The 16143-nt window shown below is 35.3% G+C and overlaps 1 long non-coding RNA gene across 1 annotated transcript; it reads right to left on the bottom strand.

The window, feature by feature from the left end:
* Positions 1 to 10649: 10649 nt before the first annotated feature.
* LOC112201546 lies at positions 10650 to 15924 on the bottom strand. The gene is made up of 10 exons (XR_002936803.2): positions 15677 to 15924; positions 15491 to 15554; positions 15007 to 15062; positions 14353 to 14400; positions 14056 to 14196; positions 13339 to 13543; positions 13099 to 13196; positions 12848 to 12952; positions 12176 to 12231; positions 10650 to 11130 (listed from the first exon to the last, which is right to left on the bottom strand). It is a non-coding gene; the product is annotated as an uncharacterized LOC112201546 (long non-coding RNA).
* Between the last annotated feature and the right edge of the window lie 219 nt (positions 15925 to 16143).

Here is a 16143-nt window from a genome sequence, read left to right as displayed (position 1 = left end):
GATGACATAGGAATGATGAAGTGGAATTATCTGATTGGCTAATGCTGTGTGGATCAATCAGACAATTCCTAGAAATTAAAATAAGGATCCAGAAGCTCCAGACGTCGCTTATATATAGATGCACCCTGCAAGCCTCATTCACCACTTCTCCCATAATTCTAAACACCAAAAATTCTCTCAATTCTAGTCTTCAGAAGCTCTGCGTCTCAACCAAGGAGGAAAAGAAGTCATGTAATACATCAAGATTCTAGTCGCCATCCACCCTTGTGTCATCCCTAGAAGATTGCTTGCTTTTAAGGATCTTCAAGTTCTTCGTCTCAAGGCTTTGTCATTCATCTTTTATGGTGTATTTCATACTTTCTTTTGTTTTCCTTTGTTTGATTCATAGAGTTATGAATTCTAGTTAATATGACATTAAGGGCAAAGTTTAAAGCTCGTCTCTATGTTTTGAAATAAAGTTGCAATTTCTTTATGTTGATCTCTATGTTGCTTATGTGAGATTACTTGATTGATTTTGGATTACATAAAACTTTTGCATGTTTATGTTCTTTGGTGGCCAACTTAAGATATATGCATGTAATTGGAGCTAGATTTAGGTAAACAATTCATCTAATAGTTTTGTGAACCTAAATCATAAGTAATAAAGGCTTTGGACGAAAGTCGAAATCAATTAAGAAGGATTACAAATAGATGAACATTTTCATACTAGGTTGTGCACTTTGGTTGACATCATTTCTTTGTTCTTTATGCATTGAATGTGTTCTTGAGTAGCTAGCTTTCTAGACTATGATTGCATGTTCAATAGGTTTAATTTGGTTGCTTTCGCTTTGATTAAACATTCAAGGAAAGTAAAATATGAGGAAATAACTATTAAAACATTGCATTAAAATGCTCATGTCAGCAAGATGGAGCTGCCCACCGAGTGAGAGGCTCAAGATTAATGTTGACGGTGCATACCTTGCTACAACTGGGAAAGGAGGAGTGGGAGTTATATCCAGAGATGAATGGGGACGCTGTGTTGCAGCGTTGTCCAGATATGTTCCATTTGCAAGCTTCGGTTTGCGTGTTGTGGCCAAGGCAATATTTGCCGGTCTACTTATAGCCATACATCAACAATGGAGTGAAGTGGAGATTGAAAGTGATAGTGCCATAGTAATGACTGCCCTGGTGAGAGATGGAGATGACTTGTCTGAGGTTGATGCTATTTTAAGCGATTGTAAGTCCTATTTACAATCTTTTAATTTTATCTCCCTTAGACATGTCTTCGTGAAGCAAATGGTGTTACACATAGACTTGCACACCTTGCTAGTACATCCATGTTGGATGAGTTTTGGGTAGATGACACTTCTGATATTATTCAGGATATCCTAATTGAGGATGAATGTATTCCAACACAAGGTTTAGGCTCTATATCCCCCTCGTTGTACTCTCAAAATAGTATAGATAATAATGTAGAGAGGAGAACTATATCTCTAGCCTACCCAGAGACCCATGCTTGTTTTTTTTTTTTTTTTTTTAAAGTCAAGCTTGTTGGTGATTAGTCATTAGAAGAATGTCTTAAGCAACTGAACCAGGTAATATAACTCTACATATGTCATTTATAATGCTTTGCTCTATTCATTTTCGATTCAAAGTTGGCCATACTAACTCTCACTTCTATCACGTACTCACGGAAGAGGCACTTTTAGTTTACTTAGAGTATGTCTCTGGCGGCTCAGTTCATAAATTGCTTCAAGAATATGGTGCCTTTAAGGAACCTGTCATTCAAAATTACACCAGACATATATTATCTGGTCTTGCCTACCTACATGGCAGAAATACAGTTTATAGGTACTGTTGTTGATTCATTTAGATGTCTTGTTCTGAATCTTGAATTATGCTGCAAGGGTCCAAGATTGTTCTTACTGTACATCCTACACAAATTAATCGACGAACCTTACGATACAAACATATCAGACTTTCTGTGACTGGCTAGTGGCTTTACTCAATTTTTAGGATGTAAACATGATAATTAGAAGACATGGTAAAATTTTCTTTAGACTAACAATATCAAGTTACCTGCAACATATTTTAAATTTAAGAGACTGGCCTCATTTTACTAGTGAAGACAAAGATATGGTGATTGAAGATATGATATTGTTTTTCCAACCTTATTTTCTTCTTACAAAACCAGTTTGTTTGGGCCAAGGGGATTGCATCTTAATGACATTGATATAGTGGATATTCTCTAATTTTCCGTATGATTTATATTTAACTCTTGCTTTTATAGGTGCGAGTGATAAGTTCTACATGGCAGACAGATGAGCTTAGGCGCCATAAACCCACACCAGTTAATGAAGCCAGGGTAGGTAAACCACTTCAGTACTCGACATATATTGATATTGACATGCTTTGGCTCTTTGCAATTGTGTGTATCTCTTACAGACAAAATAAAGTTGTATATATTTTTCTCATAATATTTTCTTAATTTATTTATCAGCATACCGAAAAAGCACTTTTCACTTAAATGCACACCGAAAAAGCACTTTCACTGAAATGAACACCAATCAAGTTTTGGTCTTAGATGGGGGTGAATATTTTTGTACCACCTGGGGATTGGATTCCAACCAAGTAACTAAGTTCATGAATTGATTTACTTGTGGGCAGGTATTACTTGTTATGTTCCTTGTAATTAAGTTAATAGGATTCAAAATTTTGTCTGGCTATCACTGATCAGGTTGATCCTTTATCTTGCTTGCAATTTACTTTATGCATCCAATAGTTTTACCATGGTGTTCTTTATATGTTAAGATGTTTGTTTGTATATTTGTTAAAATAAGAACTAACTGCATGATGTAGTTGTTCACTAGTAGTAAGACTAGCTAGTGAACTACTTCTCACACTTGCTGAATATAAATACATGAGTATCCCAAGTATGCTTGGTCATGTTATATTAGTTCATTTATGCAAGACTGGCATCTTAACTGACGAGAGAGTTAGCTGGTCAGGTTCTCAGATTTCGGTGACTTAGAGGTGTTGATGTGTTGCAGTTTTGATGTTGATTTTGTTCTGGGTTTGATGCTGTAAAATGTTTTATGTGGCAGATATATAAGGAAGCCGAGAAGTTTGCTTATTAGAATGGAGCAAAGGTGGCTGTTGTTTATGGTGGAGCGCCGATGGGTCAGCAGGTTTGTGTCTGTGCACGCTCACTGGCCATTCCCTTAAAATCATATTATGGAGGTAAGAAAATGTTGTTCTGGTTGTTGGCTTGTTGTAGTGATATTATTGTCTTCTTGTCCTGGCTACAATTATAATCCACTAGTCTAGTTCTTCATAATATTGAGTTAAATAAATCTTGCAACTTCAAGCAATGTGATAGTTATCTAGACATAAATGTACTAAAAGCACTAGCAAATATAACTTCATTCTACGTGCATATTAGCTGCAGGGTTATGCATATATACTCACACACCCCAGAATACCTTCCGTTTTTTTTTGACCACTTCTATGATTTGGGTGATTCATGATCAGATTGTGAAACTGGTACAACAGTACAGCTAGCTAGTTCTTTATCAACTTGTGTCTAATAGAAATTCTTCCTTCATTAAGCATTTGGACTTGTCTACAGATCCAGATAAATATGAATCATTTTGAACTAATGTTCATGATTAGGTTTGTGTACATAAGACAATGGTGGATTAATGGAAATTGCAATGAATGATTTTGGATGTGGATTTTATGGTTTCATATTTTCATGAATGGAGAATTTTAATTTCCAGAATGCATGCATATCAAATGTAACAGGGGACTACTAATATGTGTTATCTCAAATTGCAAGCTATAACAAAAGTACACCAAAATGTGTGGTTGCAGCAGCACAAAAACAACACAAGAACCAACTACAAGTCTATTGTCCTTTTGGCGTTAGTACAACAAAAAATTGTAGTCTAAATGGTAAAACAACAACAGAAGTTAGATGAAAATATTGGCTAAAGTGTATAACAATAACAAATAAGTATGGTTGGTTGGACTTAAGTAAAGACAATATAAAAGACGTACAATTTGTGGTCCCTTTTATATCCAGACCATAAATATTTGTCGTGTTAATAACCTCAAATGACAGAAATCTGTCTTGCAAATATGCTTCACATAATAGAATTTATATTAGAATGTAGTTGTTTTGTTTCTCATACAATACAAAACTGTTGTGTTATTACGTTTAAAGATACAGATCACATTGTCCTGAAATGCAAAACTCGTAAGATGACACAAGACTTTTATTTTTTTATGTCGTCTGATACCCCCAAGACACGACACCGTATTAGATGACAGACGACAGAACAGTTCTATCATCTGATGGACCTTTTGGCATAGTGAGGCCTCTTTATAATTGCAACTATCATTGTCCCAATGACAGTTAAAAACCATGCAACTCTACGAAAACAATTGAATTTGAGATTATTTGATTATCAAGAAATATATAGATGAGTAATTCTGTTGTACCAAAATCACTTCCTTTATTTATTTATTTTTTTACTAAAGCAAAGTTGCAATTGATGTGCCAATCCATATATAGTTCCAAGTAGTGGAAACCCTAGAAAAGAAAATGGGAGGAATTGAGAAATATTTGGAAGTGTAGGCCATAATCAGTTGCTACAGGATCTAAACTTTCTTCTTTCAAAACAAAGAAAACCTAGTTAATTTATGTTGCAAGATCTAAATTGGCCATAATCATAATTTTTTTCTTTGTTTTGATGGGCCTTTTCAGAATTCTTTGTGGGTCTTGATTCTTCAATTTATATGGAGAAATAGATGCAGAATTTGGATGAATATAGGTGGGAGCTAGTGAGAGAGAAGGTAAAGAGGGGTAAAGAATGGAAATAGGAAAATCCTATTTTCTATGAGCTTTTCTCCACACACGCGGCAGTTGTGGAGTGTGTGTGCCTAACACAGACACCGAATGCGGTTGAGGCTTAATACTCCCCTTAGAGCATCAGCAATGGGGACCCAAATTTGGGTCCAAAACCAAAATTTGAGTTCAAAAGTAAGGATTGAGGGTGTAATGGATCGGAATAATTTGGACCTATCACTACTACAATAAGTTAATCAGACGACAGATATTTGGAGTTGTGTGATGACCAGCCTCACTGTGGTCTAAACGAGAGCGGTGTGATTGAAAAATCACACAATGGTGATTTCACCGTTGTGTGACAATACTTTGCTCAACAGAATACCTGTTTCCGTTGTGTGAATTGTGCGCAGGCATGTACCTGGCATGGCATGCGTGGGGATTTGTCGACACATTCAAACAACAGGAGAAGGAATTCGCCGTTGTCTGAGATTCATAACACACAATAGATATAACTTATTCTTTGTTGTCTGTGGTTCATAACACACAACAGATATTACCCATTCTTTGTTGTCTGAGATATGTAACACACAATATATATTACTTATTCTTTGTTGTCTGAGATTAATAACACACAACTGAAGTGAAATTATCTCCCTTGTCTGTTGATTACTCAGACAACAGAGATGATTTCATTTCTGTTGTGTGTTATGAATCTCACATGACAGAACTTTGTTTTCTTTTGTTGTTGGTTGTTAGTTCACACAACCACTATATTTGGTTAGCTGTGGTGTGAATATTGTAATCAGATTGGCTAATAGCCAATTACTGTTGTAGAAGAAGCCTTAATTTTGAACTCATTTACAGTCATACAATACATTGTTTTGTATTATGATGTATGAGATCAATGCTAGGTGAAATCATACAAAATCAATGCTAGCGATTATTACCAATGAACAATAATTTTATATTAATGCTAAAAGTAACTTTGATACATCAAAACAAACACCAATCGATTCACTATATACAATTTTATAAGCATTTAAACATTTCATTGAACTAAGCCTTCCAATTTCATAAGCTATTCAAGATTGTGTTCGATCCTCACCCACAAGCAATGTTGCAATACGAGCAATCCAATTTCTATCTTCTGCAGCATATATGCTTGAGGATTCTGATGGAAAAGTTCATTATCCGGTGCAACATTAGTTCTAGATTCATTTCCTACATGAAATCTTAGGCCTGAATCCACACCCAACTTGGATGCCAAGGACAGTTGAAATCCAAAGTAGCCTTGCGGGACCCATCTTAGAAGAAATTCTACCAAAAAAAATTGGCAGAACTCCCTCTAAAAGTGGACTACCCAAAACTAGTAGAAAAACATTTACTTCTAAAATAATCCACTCTTAATCTTCTGGAGCCACCCATGCTCCCTAAAACACAACATCTCCCAAAACACAAAAAAATTCTGAACTTAAAAAATATTAATTTCATATGTTATCAGAGCAATCTAATGTATATGCGTACAAGAGAATAGAATACAAGATAAAGGACCGAGACTTTTATAATGCGGAAGCTATGACAGCTATGCCTCAACCCCATGTACGCTCGACCTCAAGCTAAACTGGCCTGCAAACTGGGCATTTGAAACCAAAGGGTCCAAGGGAAAACATTTAAAAACCGTTAGAGTGAGTGGACGAAAATAAGTAATTTCGAATGTATAAGTAAAACTTAATGCTTTCCCAAGTTATTCTCTAAAAACTCGCATGCAGTAACAATCTTGGAAATACTCTTAATCATCATCTTTACTGCAATCTTAATCACGTAAAATAGAACATCTTGCAATCTCTTAAAATTTCCAATCCATCATATAAGTAATCATATTTCAAATATCTTGTTAACAAAACCGACATGCAATGAGATTTCACAACGTTTCCAACTCAATCCTTCTCTTTTTATTTTTTGAAATTTCTTTTTAGAAAAACTCGTTTGATGATTGGAAAGGACTGCTGACTAGTCATCTTATGCCATCTGGAGGGGTCTGCCGCCCAGATGGGACTGCCAACCGGATTTAGGAGGCGGTGGTTAGAAGGCACTGCCATGCCATCTGGAGGGGACTACCGCCTAGATGACACATCGAAAGGGACTGCCAACCGGATTTAGGAGGCGGTGGTTAGAAGGGACTGCCGATTAACCACAGGTAGTTAGAAGGGACTGCCGACTAATTACCTCATGTCACCTGGAAGGGACTGCCGACCAGGTGACTCACCGGAAGGGACTGCCGACCGGGATGTAGTCTGGAAGGGATTGCCGACCGAGATGTAGTCTGGAAGGGACTGCCGACCAGACTATTACCTAGAAGGGACTACCGACTAAGTAATGTACGCATGCGCCGAAGATAGCATCCTTGATAAACTGGAAACAACCTCCTCCAATTACTTGCTTTCAGAAAGAACTCGATATTACTTCAATAAATCATTAATAATTCACCGAAAGCATTGCTCAGGATTATCTCGCTAACTCAAACCTCAATATCTCAATAAATCCTCGAAAGCATAATTCAAATACTCGGTAAATCAATAAATGTTTTCGGAAAGAAATCTCAACCTAACTTCAAAGCTGATAGGTGCAGAGCTCAAAACTCAAGAAATCTCAATAATTCAATCATACTCAATTATTCGATGAAACATTTGTACTCGTAAATCCTCTTATAAACCGCTATTCGAAATCAATAATTCTCAGAATATTTTCTTAATCAGTCACTGCCCGAAAATCATTTCCCAACTCAATAACTCATAAACAAATAGCTTAAAAATCTATTGAAAGCCCTCGGGAAGGAAATCCACTAAAAATCCCGTAACTCATAGAGCATAATAAATCTCAAGAAATCAAGCTCAGAAAATCATAACACTCAATAATTCAAATAATAAATTAAACCTCAATTAGAAAATAATAATAATATACTGCATGCACATTTAATTTAAAATAAATATCCACTCACTGTACTATTTAGACGACCACGCTACCAGTTTCCTACGTCGAGCAGTAGCTCGGCTCGTCACCCTGTATACAATTATACTCCGTGAATAAAATATTCAACAATTAAATACGACTCCCAAAATCAAATCCTCATAAATCATCTCTCATACTTCTTGAATTCAACCCAACTTCAACACTAATATCACTGCGTTGCGGGGAAGGGAATGGTTGGAGAGGGTGACGTTTTTCCACTGCGTTGCGGGGATGGAACGAGGTTGACGACGATCTGCCTAGGAGAGAAGGAAAGTCTATGATGAGAGAGAGAGAGAGAGTCTGAGAGGATAGAGTTCAATAATAGGGGGCAAAACTATCTCTAGATGTTAAATTGGGTAAATGAGGTTAAAAAACTTTTAGTGGAGTAAGTGGGCAATGTTTATGCTGAAATTGGGTAAGTGGTCACGTCCCCTTATTTTTATTGCTTATTTTATGAATTAAATAAATGGTTCATTTTGGCTGCAAGATAAATTAATTTTTATTGTAAAATTTTATATAAAATTTGAAGAAGCTCAATAATTTGACTACAGATAAAAAGAAGAAGAAAAGAGCTCAATAATTTGACAAGATAAGGAACATTATCTCGAATCTACACACATTTCAAAACACCGACAAGATAAGATTTTGTGAAATAATAACCTTTGGATCAAATAAAGTACAATAAATCAAAACCATCCGATTCTTATCTATATCTCATTTAGTTTCTATAAAATCAATCATCCCCAAACCATATCAAAACACCCCTTTCTTATAATATCTTTATCAAAGCTAGTCTCTCATTTCATCAATTCTCGTATAATTTTGTGTATTCAACATGGATTTGAAAGAATTGTCTGATGCGTACATGTGTGGTGATTTCGATAGCAGTTCTGATGAGGAAAATGAAGGCCAAAGAATAGTTGTCGGCATAATAAACGAGAATCATCAAAGTCAGACAAGGAATTCAAGAAAGCACGGTGGTACCTCTTCCAGTCGCCATTAACTTCCCAGAGATCATGAGGTAGGTCACCGCCAATTGATGGCAGACTACTTCAATCCTGGTTGTTTGTATCCCCCAGAAAAGTTTCGTAGAAGATTTTGAATGAGACGCTCTCTTTTTTATCACATTCTCGAAGAGGTAACTAATGCTAACAATTACTTTCAATAGAGAGTAGATTGCAGAGGTCAACCCGGGTTTATTTGACTTGGTTCATAAACTCTCGCAAGCGTACAAATCGTTGTCAAGTAGGGGAAATATTTGAACCTTGATTATCGTACCTCGGGGATTAGGTGTTGGACCTAACCAAGGTAATTGGTGTTAGAATAATTTAAAAGCATACAAGGAAAACTAAAATAAAATAAAATATTCACAAGGCACCAAACCTCGGCAATGCTCGGCTTAGCTCACACTAAGCCTAATCAAAGCCACTAACTTGTAGCCCAAATGAGTTATGCACAATGGAAGGTAGACTTTTGTTTGGGAGTTTTGAATTGAGAATTAACTAAATTAAATGCAAACTAAAATAAAAGTGAACAACTAATTATCAAGCAAGAAATTAAATTCGCATTTTCAAATTAATGGGAACATGGAAGTGTCGGGTGATTCACACTAACTATCTTGCAAATATCGATGCCAATTTCACAAATGCATGCATTTCCTATATGTGTCGAGTCCCGTATCTAGTACCAGTTAGGGCTACTAAGCCAATTATCCTTTCGGTGTATTGACTGTGCCGGTTAAGGCCACAATCAACTCTCTAATTTGGGCATTATGCCAGTTAAGGCCGCAATATCAAAAATTAGAGGCCTAGAGAGCAAGATAATAGAGACCCAAGTAAGCTTAGCTACAATTAAGCTAGCTAATGGTCACCACACTGAAATCCTCGATGCAACAAGACCGATAAGTTGTCAATTTATCAATCTACTCATCACAATTGCCCACAACATAATTTCAAAGGGGTGACAAAGCCTAGAAACATGCTTTTAAGGACCAATAAATTAGGATTTAAAGCATACACAATGAAAATTGCATTTATTAAAATTAAAGCATCAATATTTATACAAGATGAGTTAGGGCTTCACAACCCGAACTCCCAAAATTAAACTACTCACTCATAATTAAAACAAGATTTAACATCAAAACCATGTACAATTAAAATAGATGAGAAGAGAGAGGATAAGCTTTGCTTAATTTCAACAATGCTAGAAAGCAAAGAAAACTAAGCTAGCTTGAATCTTGCTAACTACCCAAGATGAAATTAAGGTCTTGATGATTTTCCTTGATGAAATTTGAGAAGAGTCCAACAATTTAATGTGGAAGAGTAAGTGAAATGGGAGAGTGGGTGAGAGAGTTATGAACTGTGGCTACTAGTAGAAGAGAGAGGATAGTGAATAATGGGGTGTGCTGTGGCTGTTGGTCTCTAGAGTTGAGAGTCCCCAGATCAGTGGTCTTGGGTTTTATATATATACTAGAAATTGTGCCCGCGCTTTGCCGCGGGTTTTGGAACTAACAAAATGTTATTTAAGGACTAAATTTAAAAGCATAAAAAATATAGTTGATATGATCATTATATTAACAAAAGATTAAGTCTTGTTTCATAACAAATGTTGAAGTAGATCATGTCCTAGTAACATCACCACCGGTACAGATGTTGTGGTAGTTTGCAAAAAATAGTTGATGATGTCCTTTGAAGTTATTGAATGGGAGTGGACTGATCATCCCAGGTATTCTCTACACTACGCTATCTTTGTAAGTATCTCGGACACGATAATGGTTTTTTCTGGCTCAATCTCCGATCTACTTCTTCAATGCGCCAAAAATAGATATATCTTACAAAAATGGTCAGACTTGGCAATATGATTGCTGTTAAGACGAACTATCAGCTGATTATAAAATGTTAGATTCATCGTTTGCAAAAGCTGACAGTTGCTTGGAAGTCTCAACTGAGTTGTTGGCATTGGAAGTCAGAAACAATGATGTAAATATGGAGGTGGGGTGAGGCTAGAGGCTAGTTTTTATTTTTATGTGCAGAAATAGAAAGGGTAATGCAATCTAAGATGGTAAAAGTAGGTCATGAAATTTATACGATATTGTTTTGTGCAGAAGAATAGGAAAAGGGAGAAGTTACCTTTTTGGAAATTTGTTTGATGGTAATGGTGATGGCGATTTGAGGAGTGGCCTGCTATCTGTGTCCGAATGTCTCTTTTTTGTGGGTGAGACCTTGCTTGCTGTGGAGCTTGAAGGTGGTCTTCTTGTCTCGGAGCATATCGCTATGTATCAGGAAAGATTCCTTTAACAGTGAAGACTTGCTTAGTACCGTTCTTTAGTTTCATCAGTTTTAGCCCTCAAAGTTTGTTGCAAGAAATTGGGTATATAATTGTTCATCCTTCTCATCCTAGTTATATATAAAATATTGGAACCCTACATGAATGTTTTGGCATATAGATAATCAAGTATTAAGTATCAAGTATCAAGTGTTATGTATGAACCGTCAATGATAGTGAAACTAAGTTTGCAGAAGCTCATGTCCGTGAAACTGATATAAATCAATATGAGCAGAAATGAATACTTGTACAAATGTACCCATGTTCTCAAACAGAAGTTAAAAAAGGTCCTCGTGACATTAATTGTTGACATTTCTTTTACTATACCAAAGGAAGCATAATCATAAAATCTAATGACCTGAGTATTGACGTGAACACATTTTTCCAACTTTGCAAGATAAACACATGGGCTAATAATATGTAAACGATCAGATCATAAGCCCTCAGTTTAGCAATGAAGGAATTAATAGCTCCACACACCAAAACACAAATTCATTGAGTTAAAAAGAGACAGAGACGAAAGAAAGTGGAAATATTAGCATGGCTGGGTTCACTGGCTCTCACCTAATTCTTAATTACAATACCCTAAACACAGAACAATAATTTTGAAACAATATTAATCACTGGTTAAACTGTTCCATTTCAGTTAAGATTTGGTTAGGAAGAAAACTAATGATTCTTTTGGTTGCTGCAATTGTGAAACACATGGTTTATACTTTTTGAATTTCAACATTTCCAATAATCAGAGATGCATAAAATTGATTCAAACAAAACTGAACTACACAAAAGTTAATAAAACAATAGCAGAAAAAGGTGAAAATTGAAGTGGAATGGGTAGGGAACAATCTCTACATACATTCATGATATAGAAGAATTTAGAACTGATCTTATCCTAGAATTTCACAGAATTTAACTATTAAAAAGCAGTCCAAATATACATTTAAATTCAATTTGTAGTATGTAGTTCAATAGTGAAAACATAATGCACTATGATTACACATAGCAACTTACCCAAATTCTAATTCACTCAAACAGCAAAGAAGCTGCTTCCTTTAAGCACAGACAACCTAACCTCCAAAATCACAGTTCAAAGCATCAATACGAAGTCGAATTCCACTATAAATTTCTTTGCAACTGAAAATCAAACCATTTGCATTCAATTTTTTGTGAATTTAACTACTTTTACACAAAAACTCAACCAAAAAACTTCTCTTTTGAATCCTGAGAAAGATAAAATATGCAATGACGAAAGTATTTTCCCCTGTATTCATTCCATACAGGATAACGAAAACTAAAATCTTTCAACATTAGTGAAATAACCGTATGATTGATTCTATGATTGGCTGCCCAAATCAGATTAAGAACCAGATCTCTTTCATTTGTTTTACTTTACTCTTTCTGTCTAACAGCGTTAAAAAAACCTGTTGTTCTTGCAATTATTCAAAAGCTAGAACAGAGGCTACACCAAAAAACGAAATTTCATATATGAACTATGAACTTCGATTAACAAAACAAAGAAACAATAAAAGGTTTTGTCTTGAAAGATTATAAAAGCTGATAAATCAATTACTACAACTGAAAACATGAAAACGAAAAGTGAATTAAAGGTAATCACATTGGGTATATGAACAAAAGATGAACAACTATGATATGCATCTTGATTTTGCTTGGTTGAAATCTTACCAAGCTTTTACTGTTCTTGATTTTGATCGTTGAGGTTGACTTTGACTAACAGTGAATTGAGATGGTGATAGCGGCTCCCCGAAGATGGAAAGAATCAACTACTTTCTTTATATATCACAATGAATGCCAACATGTAAATTGGCAAAAAATGAGTGCAAGGTTGTAATTCTTAAGGTCATTCCTTCAAATACTATTTCTATTCAATTTGAACTATTCCATCTGAAGTGAGAGCTATGAAGATCATGAGGTACCTGGACTTGAGATTATACAAATCTCTTCGGCATGATCTAACAAATTTGAGGAGCCGATGTTGCTAAGAATCCTCAGGGGCAGATACCCAATCTTAATTCTTGTCAGAGAAAAACATGAAAATTGTTAGCAAAATCAATATTGTGTTTAATCAATATCTCTGAGCCCAAATCCTAAATCAATCACATATGAAGATTTAAATTGATTTTGAAGATTTTTTTGTGGAAAAATCAATTAGATACCTCTTAAAATGAAGAAGATCGTCATCTCCAGAAAGCTCGAGCTTTGTCTATCTTCGAGGAAGCTCAATAACCTCGTGCCGATTGATCAAATGCAGGTTAGAGACGGAATATTGATTTGAGACGGAAATCAATCCCTTTGCCACAGAAATCAATATTCCTTGCCGCGTATCTAATCAAACCCTCCAGTTGCTAAATATCTGCACCACTGTCAAGTTGATAAGGAGAAGCGAGAGAGCGAAAAAACCTGAATCTTCTGGAGTTCTGGCAATCTATTGTCGGCGGGTGTTTATAAAAGACTGATAATTTAAGAAATAATTAAGGGCAAAAATGTCATTTACTTCGGGCTTGACTGAATAGTGCGACGTGGTGAATGAATAGTGCAGCGTGAATGAACAGTTGACGCCCTATCCATGAATAAACACTACATATAATGAATCTTTTTATTTTCAATATTAATTCATCCACTACATTTAGTTGTACAGATTCTATTACCAACATCAGAATTCACATCACCACCAAAATCTCTCTGAACGCTCTTAACTCGCGTGTGATACTGAGCATATAAGCTACAATTTGAACTTTTAAAGGCAGCAGCTTTCACAAACCGATTCTTTTCCATCACTGCCAATTGACAGGCTACAAATGAAATTTAAAAAGGACATCAATTGAAGTAGCAAGCTAAAACATTAATCTTGCAAAATGATCATAAATTCATACCCTGTTTTTGTTTTCGTGATTGCATTTGCCGATTTGTTTGTTTGTTTGAAAAAGTCTCATGAACTTCATCAGTACAATCTTGATGATCATGCTGTTCTATAACCCTTTTTTCCCTTGTCCACGGAATCCTTGGTGCCATGACTGTACACAACAGTATAAGTTGCTTGAAGCATGCAACATAGTTAGATATATATATATATATATATATATATATTTAAACAATCATATATACATATCCATACATATATATAGATTAAATTAATAAACCAAAATCTTGCTAAATTTCAAAAACGTTACCTAAATTTGAAGTAGATAAACAATGTAACACCAAACTATTCCTCGAATCTGCAGAATGAAAACAATATCCTTTATTATTCAAGATCCTATCTAACTCTTTCTGGAAAAATTTTGTTTACATAAATTTTATTTTCGTACCAACATAGGCACATATATGCTCTATTAACTATCTGATAATTTATTATCTATGTTACCAATAAAAGCAATTATAACAATTAAAAATAACAATAACCACACATAATAACTTCATTCATACCTGAATAAAAGCAAAACACTGAAACACCAGCAAACAACAGATTGAGGAACAATAACAAAACAATCAAAGACAGAGTCTTTCGCATCAAATCCGCAACAATAAACCCAACATCTATTCATAACACACTCATTTGACCATAATGAATTACACACCACAATCAACAACTACCAACCTAACAGTAAAGAAATAAAAATAAATAAAAACAATATGAAAGAAAGAAACAAACAAACAGTACCTGCAGTATAATTTCTCACATTTACAAAATCAATTAATTCCACTATTCTATCCAAATTCTCTATCAAATCTTTGATAGCAATATAATTCCTTACATTTACAAAATTATCGAACCTCTGATATCAAACTCTAGATCAAAAAGAAAGAGCAAGATTCACCATTACCTGTCACCCACAGATCCAAGATTGGAATGGTTTCGCTTTTCTCCCTTCTATCAATTCTATCACATAAAAACAAACCCAATTAATCCAACATTCATCATTACTTTTTATCTACAGAAACCAAAAACCCCAAACTCACACTTACAACCACTAACTAAACCAAGAAAAAAAGAAAAAAATCAAACAAAAAAACAGCAGTATCCCAGAGGAGGCAAGAGCAGTGAGATTTGCAAAAAAAAAAATCACTTGACATAAGAGGAGATAACGAACAGAAAGAAAGAAAAAACAACAATTCCCAAATTAGAACACCAAAACTCATATCAGTTCAAAACCAACAAAAACCAAAAACCCAATAAACACCAAACACAAAATATAAGAAAAAGGATAGCAGAAGAAGACTTCCAGACCCAAGGACGAAACAACCAAATTCAAGAGATTAAATGAAAAATAGACACGATTATCTCCATCATAGCACAAACCCTCTCACCTGGTTGGTCTAGCATGATTATCTTCAAGACCTAAGCACGATTGGTTTAGTTGTCGCAGATCACCTACCCAAACACGATAAATTATTGGCAAATCTCACATCAAATCAGAGAATCAAAATTCCAAATTCTATATCAAATCTGGGAGATGAGATTTGAAGAGGGAAGAGCAGATGATTCATGATTACCTTTTATTGACAGATCGAAGATTGGAAAGAGCTAAATCCACTCCCTTCTATCGCGTCAAAACAACGGCAAACCTCTATGAAATTCACTCCCTTCTATCGCGTCAAAACAACGCCCGACCTTTTAACCCGCAGTGGCAGCCGGTAATTGATGGAACACAAAGGGCAAAACTGTCTTTTCACACGCTTATGAACAGTTGTCAATAGTATGAACAGTATAACAGTGGATTCACCTTTAGTATATGTTAAATGGCTGCATGTGCCGACAGCGTGGTGGGAAAAGAAAGGAACGGATCAGGTTCGTTGGTCGAGAGAGAGAACGAGAATCATGCCCAGAATCTGTGCCTTTCAAGGATTATAAGAAGAGGCTGCCACATGTCATTCTTTCATAGGCTGAGGCAATTAAACAAAGCATTGTTTAATTGTTGCACGCATGTGATGGTTGATGGCTTCTTGATTATTAAATCAAA

This window comes from Rosa chinensis, chromosome 5 (assembly GCF_002994745.2).
Source record: "Rosa chinensis cultivar Old Blush chromosome 5, RchiOBHm-V2, whole genome shotgun sequence".
In the NCBI taxonomy this organism is placed as follows: domain Eukaryota; kingdom Viridiplantae; phylum Streptophyta; class Magnoliopsida; order Rosales; family Rosaceae; genus Rosa; species Rosa chinensis.
This window is presented reverse-complemented; position numbering and strand designations above follow the sequence as displayed.